The sequence below is a fragment of the Chiloscyllium punctatum genome, chromosome 12 (genome assembly GCF_047496795.1).
Source record: "Chiloscyllium punctatum isolate Juve2018m chromosome 12, sChiPun1.3, whole genome shotgun sequence".
Lineage (NCBI taxonomy): Eukaryota > Metazoa > Chordata > Chondrichthyes > Orectolobiformes > Hemiscylliidae > Chiloscyllium > Chiloscyllium punctatum.
The window spans coordinates 102,132,071-102,148,593 of NC_092750.1; the positions used below are offsets into that span (position 1 = coordinate 102,132,071).

A 16,523-nucleotide genomic window follows, 5' to 3' on the forward strand; every position below is an offset into this window, starting at 1 on the left:
ACATCAGTGCTAACCACTCTGCCACCCACTTAATATAAGGGTCATCTTATGGAAACAAGATTCTGAGGAGCTTGACAGGGTAGATGTTGACTAGATCTTCTAGCACCAATGAAGTCTCAAACCAAACATTACATAAGGGAACATTCATTTTGTAAAAAATGTAAAGAATTTTTTTATCTCAGTGAATGGCTAGAATTTTCTAGCCCAAACAATTGTGAAAGTTAAATGTGGTAGGGGAATGGATCTGGTTGGGTTACTATTCAGAGGGTCAGTGTGGCTTGTTGGGCCGAAGGGCCTGTTTCCACTCAGTAGGGAATTTATGATTCTATCTCAAATTATTCTAGAAGAGGGCAGATAGATTTTTGAAATATTGAGCAGTTGAGGGCTATGCAGATCAAGCGTAAAAGAGGTGTTGAGGTCTGGGTTGGCCCAGCCATGATCTGATCGAATGGGGGGAACAAGTTGGAGGAGATGAATGCCCTACTCCTGCTCCAATTCCTTGAGGCTCCATTTCATGTTTTTTTATCTCCAAAGAAGAGTGTGATACAATGTGCTGAACATCTCAGATGTTGTGAAAATGGTGTGTTTATGTACTGATTCAGATGGCATTGATTCATCAATCACAGCTATGCAGTCATGAGTAGGAAGGTAATTCCCTCCATGAATAAAGGAAATCTACTGCAGAGCTCACACAAAGTGATCCTTCCCCTCAGTGAACTCACCCATCACATTACCCAACATATCAGCAAAAGCAGTACGCACTACGCATGCTCTAGCCAACAAAGGGACCCCGGGTGATTGATGTCAGCACCGGACCAATGAAAGGACGGCGGGCGGAACTGGAGGACCTGGCGGAACTGGAGGTCCTCCAACCAATCAAAGTAAACTAGGGGCAGAACTAGACTAAACACGTGATCACCCTCGCACGCGGAGGAGAGTCGCTGTAATGGATGCTCAAGAAGTTATGGAGCAAAAGGATACGGTAAGGAAATAAATAAATAAACAGAGGGAAACGCGAGAAAAACTGTGTTGCTATGAGCGGAGAGTTTTTACAAACATGTTGTGCACGTCGGAAAACACAAATTTGAACGTCCCAGTCCCGTGTTTGGAGTAAACGAGGAATTGCCTCAGTGCCGCTGCAGGCATGAGTGAGCGCCGCCATCTTTATTCGGGGCAACGATTCACTGGACACGTGCGCGGCCGCCATCTTTGTAGGGGGCAAGGTGCAGCCAGGCGCATGTGCAGCCTTTCTCTGGTACAGAGTCATTGGGCAGGATTGACACAGAGCACATTCAAACTCAGAGTAATGGATGTTTATTTCTGGATTTGTTTTGTCATTCATTTAAATGACTTGCTGTTGTAACTGAGTTTGCAGGTCATTCAAAATTGGAGGTATTGTGCATAGTGAGGAAGTTTACCTCAGGTTACAGTGAGATATTGATCAGATATGGATTAATTTAGATTAATGTGAGGTGCTGCATTTTGGAAAAGCAAGTCAGGGCAGGACTTATACACTAGGGGAAAGTGAAGATTGCAGATGCTGGAGATCAGAGCTGAAAAATGTGTTGCTGGAAAATCACAGCAGGTCAAGCAGCATCAAGGGCTCATGTCCGAAACATCGATTCTCCTGATCTTTGTATGCTGTCTGACCTGCTGTGCTTTTCCAGCAACACGTTTTCAGCCCAGGACTAATACACTGAATGGCAAGGCCCTGGAGACGCTTGCGGAACAAAGAGACCTTGGACTGCAGATTCATAGACCTTGCGAGTCAAGTTGCAGATGGATAGGATGATGAAGAAGGTGTTCAGTATATTTTCCTTTATTGGTAAGAGCATTGAGTATAGGATGTGGGAGGTCATTTTGCTGTACAGGACATTCGTTAGGCCACTTTTGGAATATTGAGTGCAATTCTGGCCTGCCTCCTATCAGAAGGGTGCTGTGAAACTTGAAAGGTTTCAAAAAAGACTTATAAGGATGTTGTTAGGTTTGGAGGATTTGAGCGACAGGATGAGGCATAAAAGGCTGGGGCTGTTTTCCCTGGAGTGCCATAGGCTGAGCAGTGATGTTATGGAGGTTTATACAATCATGACGAGCATGAACAGAGTAAATGAACAAGATGTTGGATTAGGAATTGGCTCTCTGGAAGAAGACAGAGGGTAGTAGTTGATGGCAAAGGTTCATCTTGGAGTGCCGTCACAAGCGGTGTTCCGCAAGGATCTGTTTTGGGACCATTGCTGTTTGTCATTTTTATAAATGACCTGGAGGAAGGGTTAGAAGGTTGGGTTAGCAAGTTTGCGGATGATATGAAAGTCGGAGGAGTTGTAGACAGTGAGGAAGGATATGGCAGGTTACAGCGGGATATAGAGAAGCTGCAGAGCTGGGCAGAAAGGTGGCAAATGGAGTTCAATGTAGCTAAGTGTGAAGTGATTCACTTTGGTAAGAGTAATAAAAAGATGGATTACTGGGCCAATGGTAGACTACTTGGTAGTGTGGAAGAGCAGAGGGATCTTGGTGTCCATGTACACAGATCTCTGAAAGTTGCCACCCAGGTAAATAGTGCAGTGAAGAAGGCATATGGCCTACTGGCTTTTATTGGTAGAGGAATTGAGTTCCGGAGTCCTGAGGTCATGCTGCAGTTGTATAAGACTCTGGTGCGGCTGCATCTGGAATATTGTGTGCAGTTTTGGTCGCCATACTATAGGAAGGATGTGGAGGCACTGGAACGGGTGCAGAGGAAGTTTACCAGGATGTTGCCTGGTATGGTAGGAAGATCCTATGAGGAAAGGCTGATGCACTTGGGGTTGTTTTCATTGGAGAAAAGAAGGTTTGGGGTGATTTGATAGAGGTGTACAAGATGATTAGGGGGTTAGATAGGGTTGACAGTGAGAACCTTTTTCCACGTATGGAGTCAGCTATTACAAGGGGGCATAGCTTTAAATGAAGGGGGGTAGATATAGGACTGATGTTCGGGGTAGGTTCTTCACTCAGCGAGTCGTAAGTTCATGGAATGCCCTGCCAGTAGCAGTAGTGGACTCTCCCTCTTTATGGGTATCTAAGCGGGCATTGGATAGGTATATGGAGGATAGTGGGTTAGTGTAGGTTAGGTGGGCTTTGATTGGCGCAACATCGAGGGCCGAAGGGCCTGTACTGCGCTGTATTCTTCTATGTTCTATGTTCTATATGTTTTCCCTCGAGCAGTGGTGTCCAAAAGTAGAGGACATTGCTTTAGGGTGAACGGGGCAAAAATTCAAAGGGGCCTAAAGGACAACTCTTTCATGCAGTGGGTGGAATGAGCTGCCAGAGGAAGTGGTGGAGGCTAGTCCAATTAAAACTTGTTGAAGTCATCTAACTAGACACATGATACGATTAGGAAGTGTTTACAGGGATATGGGCCAAGTGCTGGCAAATGGGAATAGATTAGGTTCGGATACCTGGTTGGCATAGATGAGTTCAACCGAAGGGTCTGTGTCGGTGCTATATGTCTCTATGACTGTGGGATCATAATAGCTTATACAGCTGTGCTTCATCTCTGGGATCCCTTATGAGCACTTTGTCAATATCTAGCTTGCTCAGTATCGAACAATGGTGTATTTTTGGTCTGTTTAGTATTTTACGATTACTTTACAGACATTTTTGTAAGTAAATTTTTCTCTGCTGCCCAGCCCCTGACCATGTGCTGCTTATTAATTTTTTTCTGGAAAACATTTGACAGTCAAGAATTCTTTTTTCCAATAAGCAAGTGTATTTTCCATCCATTTCGAACTATCAAATTCTGCACCATTTTCATTCCCTGTAATCCGTTTTGCACTCCCTGAAACATCAACTGTGTTTCTCCTTCTACAGATACCAGTGATTAATGCCAAAGCCCTGTTGCCTGTGGAGAGGGTGATGTTTGACTTTCTTGTACAGCTGCAGTTTGTGTGGTGAAGGTACCCCCACAATGTGATTAGGTAAGAGACATTACAGAGTATTCTTTACAGCAACAGTGATGATTTGAAGGTAACGTCCAAATCAAGAACAGTTTGTAGTTTTATCATCGTGCTTATAATTTCACAAAAATATTATTGGGAACTTTGGACATAAGGCCAGAGAAGGATGATATTAGGTCAGGTGACCAAAAGCATTGCCAAATTAGCAGGTTTTGAGGAATGTCTTAAAAGTGGAAAGCAGACCTGTGAGGTTTTGGCTGCGAATTTCAGAAAATGTTGCTTTGGCAACTGTAAAAGCAGCCATACAGGTGAAGTAATGAATTAACAGATCATTGGGAGTGTCGAACAGAATGGGTTGTCGAGGTCTTCAAGGATGTGTGATGCGGCGAGCTAGGGATGATCACAACCAGGAATTAAATCAAGAGTGAGAATTTTAAATTGAGGGATGTGCGCCGGATGCTGGCAGGTGATACGAGATTGGGTTGGAATATCTGGTCAGCATGGATGGGTTGGATTGAAGGGTCTGTTTCCATGCTGTACATCTCTGTGGCTTTATGTTGTTGATTATGAATAGGAGCCTTTTGATGGATCAACAAGTTTTGGTAGGAGGGAGCACTTGGGCAGCAGAGATTTAGTTTTTCTGAAGATTACAGGGAGATTTACTGTGGGAAGCTGGCCAGGAGTGTGTTTGGATACTGAAGTCTGGAGATAACACAAGGTGGATGAGAGTATATGAGCTGAGACAAGGGTAGAATCGGCTAGAAATAGTGATCTTGTAGTGGGACTGGGCTGTCACCCTCACCTCACCTCTGGGATTCAGCTGGTTGTCAGGTTGTGAATCAGGGCGGTAACACAATCGGGAGCTGAGTGGCCCTGGTGGAGCCTAAAATGAGTGTCACTCAGCTTACTGTTGCTGAGCAGCTGCTGCTTGGTAGTCCTGTTGATGACATCTTCCATCACTTTACTGCTGATCGAGTGTGGACTGATAGATGGAAATTGGCTGGGTTGGATTGTCCTGTGTTTTTGTGTTGAACATCCCTGGGCTATGTTCCACATTATCGGTAGATGCCAGTGCTGGAGCGGTACTTGGCTTGGTGGGTGGCAAGTTCTGGAGCTCAAACCATCAGTATTATTGCCAGAATATTAGCAGGGCCCGTAGCCTTTGCACTACTTAACCATTTCTTGATGTTATTCAAACTGAATCAAACTGGCTTAAAACTCACATCTGTGATGTTAGAAACCACTGGAGAAGGCTGAGATGGATCATCCCACTTTGCACTTCTGGCTGAAGATTGCAGCAAATGCTGTCATCTTATCTGGTGCATAGGTGTGTGAGGCCCCTCCATCAGTAAGGGTGGGGATATCTGTGATGCTTCCTCCAGTGAGTTGTTTAATTGTCCATCACCGTTCACAACTGGGTGTGGCAGAACTGCAGAGCTCCGATCTGTTCCATTGGTTGTAGGATCATTTAGCTCTGTTGCTTGCTGCTGATGCTGTTTGACATGAAATAGCTTCAGGAAATGGTTTAAGTAGAATCCAAAGAGATTAAGCAAATATATCACAGACAAAAGATGAACTGGACCAGAGAATAGGACCCCTTAAAGATTAACGAGGCTGTCGATGGAACCACAGGGGGTGGGAAAGATATGCGAATATTTCACGTCCTTTTTACTGGAGAAAGATATGGAAGCTCGAGAGGTTGGAGAAATAAACAGAGAGAACTTGAAAAGTATCCATGTTACAGAGGAGGGGTTACTGGATGTCTTGAATCGCATCAAGGTAGATCAAGCCCTGGGACCTGATCAGATGTATCCCAGAACTTTCTGGAAATCTAGGGAAGTGATTGTTGGGCCTCTTCTGAGGTATTTGTATCATTGATAGCGACAGGTGAGGTGCCATTATTTTTAAAAGGTGGTAAGGAGAGGCCGTGGAACAAGAGAATAGTGAGCCTGAAGTCAGTGGCAGACAAGTTGTTGGAAGGGATTCTGAGGGACAGGATATCCATCTATTTGGAAAAGTAAGGAATAATCATTGACTATTGTCAATGTGGCTTGGTACGTGCACAATCGTGTCTCACTAACTTGACTGAATGTTTTGAAGTGACAAAGAAAATTGATTAAACCAGGTTGTGAACTTTGTTTATATGGACATTCAACAAGGGCCCACAAAGCAGACTGGTTAGCAGGGTTACATAACATGGAATGAAGGGAGAACAAGCCATCTGGGTACAAAACTGGCTTGATGGTAAGCGACAGAGGGTGATGATGGAGGTTTGTTTTGTGGACTGGAGGACTGTGAGCAGCAGTGTGCTACAAGGATCGATTATTGGGTCCTTAAATAAATGACTTGGATGTGAATATATGAGGTATTATTAGTAGCTTTACACAAGACATCAAAACTTGGAGGTGTTATGGACAGCGAAGAGGGTTAGTTCAGAATACAACAGGATATTGATCAGAATGGCAGTGGAGCAAGGAATGACAGATAGAGTTCAATTTAGATAAATGTTAGCTGTTGGATTTTGGAAAGGCAAATCAGGGCAGAACTTATACACTTACTCGTAAGGTCCTGGGGAGTGTTGCTGAACAAAGAGACCATGAAGTGCATGTTCATAGTTCCTTGAAAGTAGAGTCACAGGTAGGTAAGGGAGTGAATGCAGCGTTTGTTATGCTCTCCGTCATGTTGTGGCTGTACAGGACATTGATTAAGGCTCTTCTAGAATTCTGTTTTCAGTTCCAATCTCCCTGTTCCAGGAATGATGTTGTGAAACTTGAAACATTTTAGAAAATGTTTGCAAGGACTTTGCCAGAGTTGGACAGTTTGAGGGCAGTGCATGTTTGGAGTGAGCTGCCAAGGGAAGGGGTGGAGGCTAGTGCAATTACAACATTTAAAAGACATTGATTAAGCCACTTCTCGAATTCTGTTTTCAGTTTGATTTTCCCTGTTCTGGGAAGGATGTTGTGAAACGTGAAAAGGTTCGGGCAAGAGTTACAAAAATGTTGCCAGGATTGAAGGATTTGGGCTACAGGGAGAGGCTGAATAGGCTGGGGTTAATTTCCCTGGAGAGTCAAAGATTGAGAGGTGACTTCATGGAGATTTATAAAATCACGAGGGGCATTGATAAGGTGAGCAGCCGGGGTTCTTTTTCTTGAGGTTAGATGGGTCCGAAACTAGAGCACATGGTTGAGAGGGCAAAGATTTAAAACGAATCTAAGGGGCAATGTTTTCAAGCTGAGTGTGGTGTATGTATGGAATGAGCTGCCAGATGAAGTAGTGGAGGCTGATAAAATCACAACATTTAAAAGGCATCCGATTGGGTAGGTGCACATTAAGGATTTTGATGGATACAGACCAAGAGCTGGCAAATGGGACTCCAGTAGTTTAGGATTCCTCGTTGGCATGGATGAATTGGACTGAAGTTCTGTTTCTGTGCTGGACATGTCTATGACGTTAATAAACTAAGATCCGTTCCTCTTTTGTGGAGAGCAAGCTGAAGCACAGATAGGTGTCCTTGGAGCTGAAATGTTGAAGCAGTGATTTTGACCTGGTGCAGATTTGGTTCCAAGGTCTTGAATTTGCAGAGAGAGAGACGAATTATTAACACTGTCACAACGTTTAGTAACTACTTTCAAGTAATTGGCAAATAATATAAAGTGAAAATGTGAACATTATTGTACTCAGTAAGTTCTGAGCCTCTGGAATAGTCTGAACGTCACAGATTTAGCAGGTATTCTGAAACAGACTTGGAATTTTAATTTTTAAGGTAAGATTTGGGGAGCTGTGGGCAAATAGGAGGGGAATTGGGACAGATTTACAGCATCTCCAGAGGGAGAGAGTACAGCCCCAGTGGGCTGAATAGCCCCCAGGCCCTGTGCTCTGTGATACTGCCCCATTCACTGTGAATGATGAAGCTCATCCCAGGGCAGAGAGAGGGATTAGCCCTCCACTCTCATCACAATGGGGCCCGGCTGATTGACGGCAGCTCCAGACCAATGGGAGGAGAGTCTGTGTGGTCCTGCAGCCAATGGGAGTGAATGAGGGGTGTGGCCAGCAAGACAACACCTGTCCATGAGCTGTGCAGGTGCAATGTCACTGTTTGGGGTTGGGAGAGACAGCAGAGACTGGGACAGAGGCTGTTGGACCTGAATTACAAACTCCCGGTAAATTAGAACCAAAAGAACTGTGAAAGATGTAAATCAAAAACAACAACCAGAAGGTTCTGGAAAAGCTTAGCAGGTCTGGCAGCATCTGTGAAGAGAAATCAATTAAAGTTTCAGATCCAGTGTCCCTTCCTCAGAACTGATACTGAGAGAAAAAATGTTGGTTTATATGGAGAAGGTAGGGTTTAGGGGAGGATGTAAGGAGTAAAGGATAGGTGGGGATAGAGCGAGAAGAAGGGTTGGATAAAGGAGTGGATAACGATCTAGCTGGGGGAGGGCTACTAGCTGTTAGTGGAAACTGTTAGTGGCTAACCATAGGTAGTGTGTAATGACAGGCTGTGAGAACAAGGACTGGTGTGTGGGGTAGGGGGGCTAGGACATGGGGTTGCTAAACTACGGTTAGCCACTAACTGTCTCCGTCGTAAGCTGTTCTCCACAGACATCACTCCATGATTGGAGCTGCAGAGGACAGAGTTGCAGATGGGCGGCACGGTGGCATTGTGGTTAGCACTGCTGCCTCACAGCGCCAGAGACCCGGGTTCTATTCCCACCTCAGGCAACTGTCTGTGTCGAGTTTGCACATTCTCCCAGTGTCTGCGTGGGTTTCCTCCGGGTGCTCCGGTTTCCTCCCACAGTCCAAAAATGTACAGGTTAGGTGAATTGGCCATGCTAAATTGCCCGTCGTGTTAGATGTAGGGGAATTGGTCTGGGTGGGTTGCTCTTTAGACGGTTTGTCTGATCTAAAAATCTCTTAAATATCCTTCCCAACCCCCTCTATACTCCTCAAAGATGTATCTTAAAGTTGTTCTCTTTAATCAACATTTCCAGCATTCGTGAAGCACTTTAGGAGATTTGTCAGTGTGAAAGGCTCCATACAATGCAGGTCGTTGTTGTTAATGTCTGACATTAGGAGAAACAGGAATGAACACTCTCTCTCTTATACCTGATAAACAGCAGCAAAAGCAGGAAGCACTGAGCATGCTCCAGCCCACAAAGGGCCTCTGGTGATTGATCTCAGTGCAGGACCAAGAAAAGGATGGGGACGGGGCTGAAAGACAAGGTAGTGCCGGTTGGTCTGAGTGAATGAGGGGCGTGGCTACACTCAACCACGTGATAAGCCTCTCGATTAGTGGTGCTGGAAGAGCACAGCAGTTCAGGCAGCATCCAAGGAGCAGCAAAATCGACGTTTCGGGCAAAAGCCCTTCATCAGGAATAAAGTGATACCACGTGATAAGCTTCACTGGCAGCACTGTGATGTTGTGATCAAGGCATTGGAAATGTGTGAAGGTGCAGGGCATGGTTAAGGAAAGACATATTGATCAGGAAGAGAAGGAAATTTTAATGGAACGGGCTGAGACGTTTTACAGAACTTAGTGCACATCGGAAAACACAAATTTGAAAATCCCAGGCCTGTGTTTGTGGCAAACGGGAAAATGCTTCAAATGGTGAAAGGTGTGAGTGATCGCGCCATCTTTATTGGGGGCAGTGATCCACGGGACATGTGTGTGGCTGCCAACTTTGAGAGGGGCAAGCTGTAGGGGGACGCATGCACAGCCTTCCTTGGCAGGGAGTGATAGGGCAGGATTTACACAGTGTCAGAGTCAGGATGTTTTCAATGTCAAAGAGTGTGATGCTAGAAAAGCACAGCAGGTCAGGCAGCAGCCGATTGGTGGGAAGGAAGTTGGAAATGTAGGACAGGTCAAAAGGGCAGTGCTGAGTTGGAAGGCTGGATCTGGGATAAGGTGGGTGGAGTGGAAATGAGGAAACTGGTGAAATCCACATTGATCCCATGTGGTTGGAGGGTCTGAACACAGATGATGAGGCATTCTTCGTCCAGGCATCAGATGCCTGGGATTTGGTGGTGGAGGTGGCCCAGGACCTGCATATCTTTGGTGGAGCAGGAAGGGGAGTTAAAGTCTTTGGGCACAGACTGTTTGGCTTGTTTAGTGTTTTACTGTTACTTTCACAGACCTTTTGTAAGTTAATTTTCCTCTGCTGCCCAACCCCTGACAATGTGCTGCTCTCTCAACGGACTAAAGTTTCCACAGTATCTTTGCCAGTGAATAAATCTTTTTTTCAACAAAAGAGTGCATTTTCCTTCCATTTCTGACCATCAAATTCTGCAACATTCTCACTTCCTGTAATGCATTTAGCACTCCCTGAAATATCAACTATGTGTTTCTCTCTCCACAGACACCAGTGATTAATGCCAAAGCCCCATTGCCTGTGGAGAGGGTGATGTTTGACTTCCTTGTACAGCTGCAGTTGGTGTGGTGACTTGGGTAAGAGATGTTACAGATTATTCACTCAGTGACAGTGAAGAGTTGACAATGTGTGTGCAAATCAACAACGGTTTGTATTTTTATCATTTTTATAATTTCACAGAAATTGAGAATTTCTGACATAAGGCCACAGATGGGGATATTAGGTCAGGTGATCAAAAGTATTGCCAAATAAGCAGGTTTTCAGGAATAGATTAAAGGAGGAAAGCAAGTCTGAGAGGGTCAGGGTGCGAATTCCAGACTTTGTTCCCTTGACCGTGTCGAAACAGCCAGACTGGTGAAGCAATACATAAATGCATCTTTGGGAGTCTGAAAGAAAATGAGTTGTCGAGGTCTCTCAGGTTGTGTGGTTCAGGGAGACAGGGATGTTCACAGCCAGGAATTACATCAAGGGAGAGAATTTTAAATTGTTGCTTGGAAGGAGCCTTTTGATGAATCAACAAGTTTTGGTACAAGTGAGCGCTTGGGCAGTAGGGTTTCAGATACTCTTGAGCTTATATGTAAGTTGAATGTGGGAGGCTGGCCAGGACTGTGTTTGGATAATGAAGTCTGGAGATAACACAGCGATGGACGAGTGTTTCAGTAAATGGGCTGAGACTAGGGTGGAGTTGGGTGATGTCACTGATGTAGAAATAGCAGTTTTGGAGTCGGGCCCCTCCTCATCACTCGCCCTCCCCAATTCACAAATATTGTTCGTTGTCCTGTCTGTCTTTTCTGGTTATGTCCTTCTCTCCAATTCTGCTAAGAACTAATACTTGACCTCAAGGTTGTTAGAAAATCCTGCTCCATCTCCACTCTCCCTTTCCTTTCTGAATTCCTCATATGTAGTGTCCATCCAGGATCTATCTTTGTCCCCTCCTGTATCTCACCTACATACTGCCAGGAGGTGACATCGTATTGGTTTCCCATGTACACTGACAATGCCCAGCTCTCTCTCCCTATCATCCCTCTCCATTGCTCCACTGTTACTCATTCATCAAACTGCTTACCACACGCCTACAACTCGATTGGCTGCAATTTCCTCCAATGAAACACTGCAATGGTTAAACCCATTGCCTTCAGTTGCTATTACAAATTACTTTCCCTTACTGCTCAGCCCCTCCCTCTTACTGGGAAATGCCTGAGGCAGAACTTAACAATATTGCTCTCATGTTCTGACCCCAAGGTAACCTTCTGATCAGACATCTACACAATCGCAAACACCAGGAACTCCAATCTCTAAAATGTTGTTTTTCTCCACCTCACCCCAGCTCCATTGCTACTGAAACCCCTTACCCATGTCTGTGTTGCATGAAAGTTGACAAATCTAAAACAGAACCCTTGATTCTGCAACTGACCCAGAATCTGGTTCTAGGTTCCCTCATGATGGGACACATCCTCTCAGTATTTACCCTGACATACCCCTTAATAAGCCTATGTTTCAATAAGATCGCCTCTCATTCTCCCCCAAATCCAATGAGTCCAGTCCCAACTTCTTCAGCCTTTTCTTAAAAGATAGTCCCTGCAAACCAGGGATCATCCCAGTAAATCTTCTCTGAATGCTTCCGATGAAGTGATGTATTTCCTTAAATAAAGGGACCAAAATTTCTCTCATTACTCCATATGTGGTCTCACTCGCATATATAAAGTGGCTCTCAGGTATATACTCCAAACTCTTATACTGCAAATCCCCTGAAATCAGGAATAATATTCCATTCCCCTTCCTGATGACCTGTTGTAACTGTGTGCTAGCTTTCTGTGTTTCCTGCACAGTTACCCCCTGGGTCCCTTTTGTGTTGCAGCTTTCTACAGTTTCCACCATTTAAATAGTCCTCTGTTCTTTTATTACCTCCTCCAAAATGAACAACTTCACATTATCCCAAGTTATGCTCCATTTACCAACTTGTCCACTTCTCCGAATCCATCTCTGTAAACAGTTTATAATCCTTTTGGAATTTTACTGTTCTACATTTTCTAGGAGACTCCCCCCTCATTCTTCTAAACCTTTCCAGGGAGCACCAGGCAGTGGGAAGCATGCTGAGTTGCTGTCTTTTCAGAGAGACTCTTTGGAGTGACTGGGAGGATCTTGCTGCCCTTTGGTCAGAATGGAGACAACTTGCCCATCGAGCTGCATGAGCCTTTCACCCCCCCCCCCCATGTCTTATTGATGAGGCACAGCGGCAGAACGGAAGGAAAGAAAAGGAAGGAAATCCTGCTCTCCAAATCTCACTGACTCTTGGAACATTCTGTCCCATGTGTCAAAGATCTGCCCTGTTCAGTCACATGAAGTCCCAAGTTGGAAAATCATAGAAACCCACACAGATTTCCCCCTGAACTGACTACTGACCTCCACAAGGGGTAATATGTACAGTCATCCTGGACCAGGAGGAGGGGATGGTGTGAGTTTCTAACCTGAACTGACAGTGACAGATTTTATAAATTTGTATTACAGGATACTACAGGTGGATATTCAGATGGCAATCTCAGTAACTCTAATGCCAAACTCTGATTGAATTACTCCATTCATCAGGACCTCAGGACCTGGATATTTGCACTGTGTGTGAGTATTTTGTTCCAGCTCAATTCCATTTTCTGCATAAAAATTCTCCTTTGAATCAAACCGTCCCTCAATAGATCTCCCCAAAATCTTCAATATGTGTCCAGTAATCCTTTTATGATGAGTTGATGAGTGCAAGGTTTAACATCCTGTTGTATATGTTTTGTAAGCACTTGTCTCTCAGCTCCCCTCAATTTCCTTTGCTACAATGAGAACACCTCAGTTTCCCCAAACCCCTGATTCCCCAGTGTCTGTTTGCTCTCTATAAGGCACACATCAGGATCGTGTTGGAACATTCTCCACTTGCCTTCATCAGTGCAGCCCTCAACAGTATTAAAGAAAGCGAACATCCTCCAGGACAAAGCACTGTGCCTGAGTGGTGTCCCATCCACCAGCTTCAGCATTCCCTCTCTCCACCTCCGATGCACAGTGGCATCACTGTGTGAAAGGTAAAGTCAGTATTGTCCTACCAGACCATAGGGCTTCTCTCTCATTAGGGAGAGATGTCTGGTGGTGGTTTAACCTGAAGGTTACCACAGCCCAGGCAAGGGGAGAGGTTGAGAACAAGAGTCCATCTATTATAGATGGATATTCTTGATATGTATTAACAACACCCATGTCCCTGCAACTAAAATCCCCCATTCCTTGAACCATCCTGGTAACTCTCCTGTGCCCCCTCTCAGGGACCCTGCCATCCTTCCCAATGTGTGGGCAAACTCTGGTTTGCACAGACCCAGCTGCTCTGTGTTCCTGTGGGTGATGTCATCATCGAGCAACACTTGCACTAAACCTCACTGTCTGTGAGGGTGGGAGACACAAATCCCGAAATCATTTGAGATGTATTTAGTGTGCACTTGCTATGCCATGATAGATGACACTTTTCCACATGTACTGGAAAATAGAGGAGGATAATAGTATGGTGGTAGTTTTCAGTCGTAGTTTTCTTTCTCTCAGATTCGATGGACCACCAGAGCGTTTTTCTGTTCTGTAGACCGCTGAGATGTTTATTATAGGAATATGACAGGCTCCATTGGACATCAGGTCAGAAACGGTGATACTAGAATAGATGACACATGATTGGTCGATTTTCTTGGGAGGAAAGTGAGATGCAGAGATTTAAGAGGAAATTCAGAAGCTCAGCGCAGGAATTGTAAAGGGCAATCATCAAGTGAGAAATAAACATTGGGCATCCTGAAAGCTGGAAATAAAGAAAGGCACATATAGCAGAGCTTTGAGAGACTGGAGGGGATTAGACATGGGGAGGATAATGAAGCTGGAGGAGATGCAAGTTGGAAAGGATTGTGAGGATGGAGGATGTTACAGAGATAGAGATATTTGTGATAGAGGTTTTTGAATTTTGAGGCTGGAGTGGAATTATAGAGATGAGGAAGATTTGTAAGGCTGGATGAGATGGCACTGATAGGGAGAGTTCCAAACATAGAGGAATTTACAGAGATAACGAGTCATAAAGTTACACAGCATCGACACAGAACATGTGGTCCAACCAGTCCGTGTCGACCATAAATTCGAACTGAACTAATCGCACCTGCCTCCACTTGGTCCAAGTCCATCCTAGCATTCCCTGTTGATATACGGGTCCAAATGTTGTTTTCCTATTAGAATCCCATTCCCCTACCCTTTTGCTCTACATTTACCCCGACTAATTCACTCAACCCAATCATCCCTGAACACTATGGGCAATTGAGCACAGTCAGGTCACCTACCCTGTACATCTGTGGATTGTGGGAGGATATGGGAGTTCGTGGAGGAGCCCACGCTGTCATGGGGAAGAATATGCAAACTCCACATGGACAGTCACCCAATACAGGAATTGAGCCTGTGTCCCTGGTGTTGAGAGGTCGCAGTGCTAACCGTTGAGCCACTGTGCCACCCTGAAATTGTAATTGCATTCACATCTACCACGTCCTCTGCAAGTTTATTCCACATGTGAACCACTCTTGTGCAAAAACAAAAAATAACATCGGAACTTCTTTTTAAAGCCTTACTTTTTAATTTGAGAAAAGGATGTCCCCAATCTTGAATCGCGCCCCCTCCTGGAAAGGGCACCTGCTGTTCACATTACCAAAACTCTTCAGGATTTTATAAACCTCTAATAAGTTCACCCCTCACCCTCCTGTGCTCCAGTGAAAAAGGACCCAACCTATCCAGACTCTGCTTATAATTCAATCCCTCCGTTCCCATCACCATCCTGGTAAATCTCTTCTGAACCTGCTCCGATTTAATAATATCCTTCCTATAACAGCACAAGCAGAACTGGGCACAGTATTCCAGAAGAGGCCTCCCCAACATCCTGTACAACCTCAACATAATGTCCTAACTCCTATATTCAAAGTTCTGAGCAATGAAGGCAAATGTGCTAAACCCCTTCTGAACCACCCTGTCTGCATGTGACACATAGTTCAAAGATCTGAACCCCTCGGTCTCTTTGTTCCATATCACTATCCGAGGCCCAACTTTTAATCAGTCTAAGTCCAGCCTTCGTTTGTTTTACCAAGATGTAATATTTTGCATTTATTCCAATCCAAAAATCACAAACATCCTTCGAGTATAGAGGCAAGAGGAGTATACTTAAGAGTAAAATCAGTAAGGCAAAAAGGGGACAGGAGACCGCTTTGGCGAATAGGGAAAGGGTTTTTAGAAATACATTAAGAGCAAATGGGTCACTAGAGAGAGAATAGGCCACCTCAAAGATCAGCAAGGCAGCCTATGTGTGAAGACACAGGAGATGGGGTTGTTGGGGGGATACTAAACGAGTGGCATCAGTGTTTAATGTGGAGAAGGACAGATTTGTGGGGGTTGTCAAGATTAGAGATCGTGAGGGTGGGTGATGAGATGGGAGGCAATTGGAGGATGTTACAGAGATGCTTGTGATACCAGAGATAGTGATGGTTCTGAGGCTAGAGAGGATTTCTAGAGATAAGGAAGAGTTTAGTCTGGATGAGGTGACAGTGATGTGGGGAGTTGTGAGGATGGAGGAATTCAGAGATAGCGAGAGCTTGAGTCCTAAAATGATACAGAACAGAGACAGACCCTGTGGTTAAACCAGTCCGTGTTGACCATAATTCCCAACTAATCTAATCGCACCTGCCTCCGCTTGGTCCACATTCATCCAAATATTTCCTATTTATGGACTTGTCTAAATGTCTTTTAAACATTGTAATTGTATTCACAGCTGCTTCTTTTTCTGGGAGTTCACTTCACGCATGTAAAGGTAAAAATAAATCCCCAATTTATTTTTTAAACCTTTCTCCTCTATTTTCAAATTGTATGCACCCAGGTCTTGAATCCCCCCCTCCCCCTTATCTACACGCTTCATGGTTTTATAATCCTTTAAGGTCATCCCTCAACCTCCTACGCTGTAGTGAAAAAGCATCCCAGCCTATCCAGCTTCTCCTTGTGACACAATCCCTCCATTCATGGCAACATCCCGGTTAGTCTCTTCCGAATCCGCTCCAATTTAATAATATCCTTCCTATAACAGCACAACCAGAACTGGACACAGTTTTCCAGAAGAGGCCTCCCCAACATCCTGTACAGCCTCAACCTAAATTCCCAACTCCGGTACTCAGCGGTCTGAGCAATGAAGGTAAGTGTG

The 16,523-nt window shown here is 44.7% G+C and overlaps 1 long non-coding RNA gene across 2 annotated transcripts in view; it reads left to right on the forward strand.

The window, feature by feature from the left end:
• The first annotated feature begins 918 nt into the window (after positions 1-918).
• LOC140483974 (uncharacterized) overlaps positions 919-16,523 on the forward strand; it is a 48,575-nt gene continuing 32,970 nt past the window's right edge. For both annotated transcript variants that reach the window (XR_011962127.1, XR_011962126.1), the window contains exons 1-5: positions 919-982; positions 3,844-3,950; positions 10,283-10,371; positions 12,803-12,910; positions 16,410-16,514. This is a non-coding gene — a long non-coding RNA (uncharacterized lncRNA). The remainder of the gene's footprint in view (positions 983-3,843; positions 3,951-10,282; positions 10,372-12,802; positions 12,911-16,409; positions 16,515-16,523) is intronic.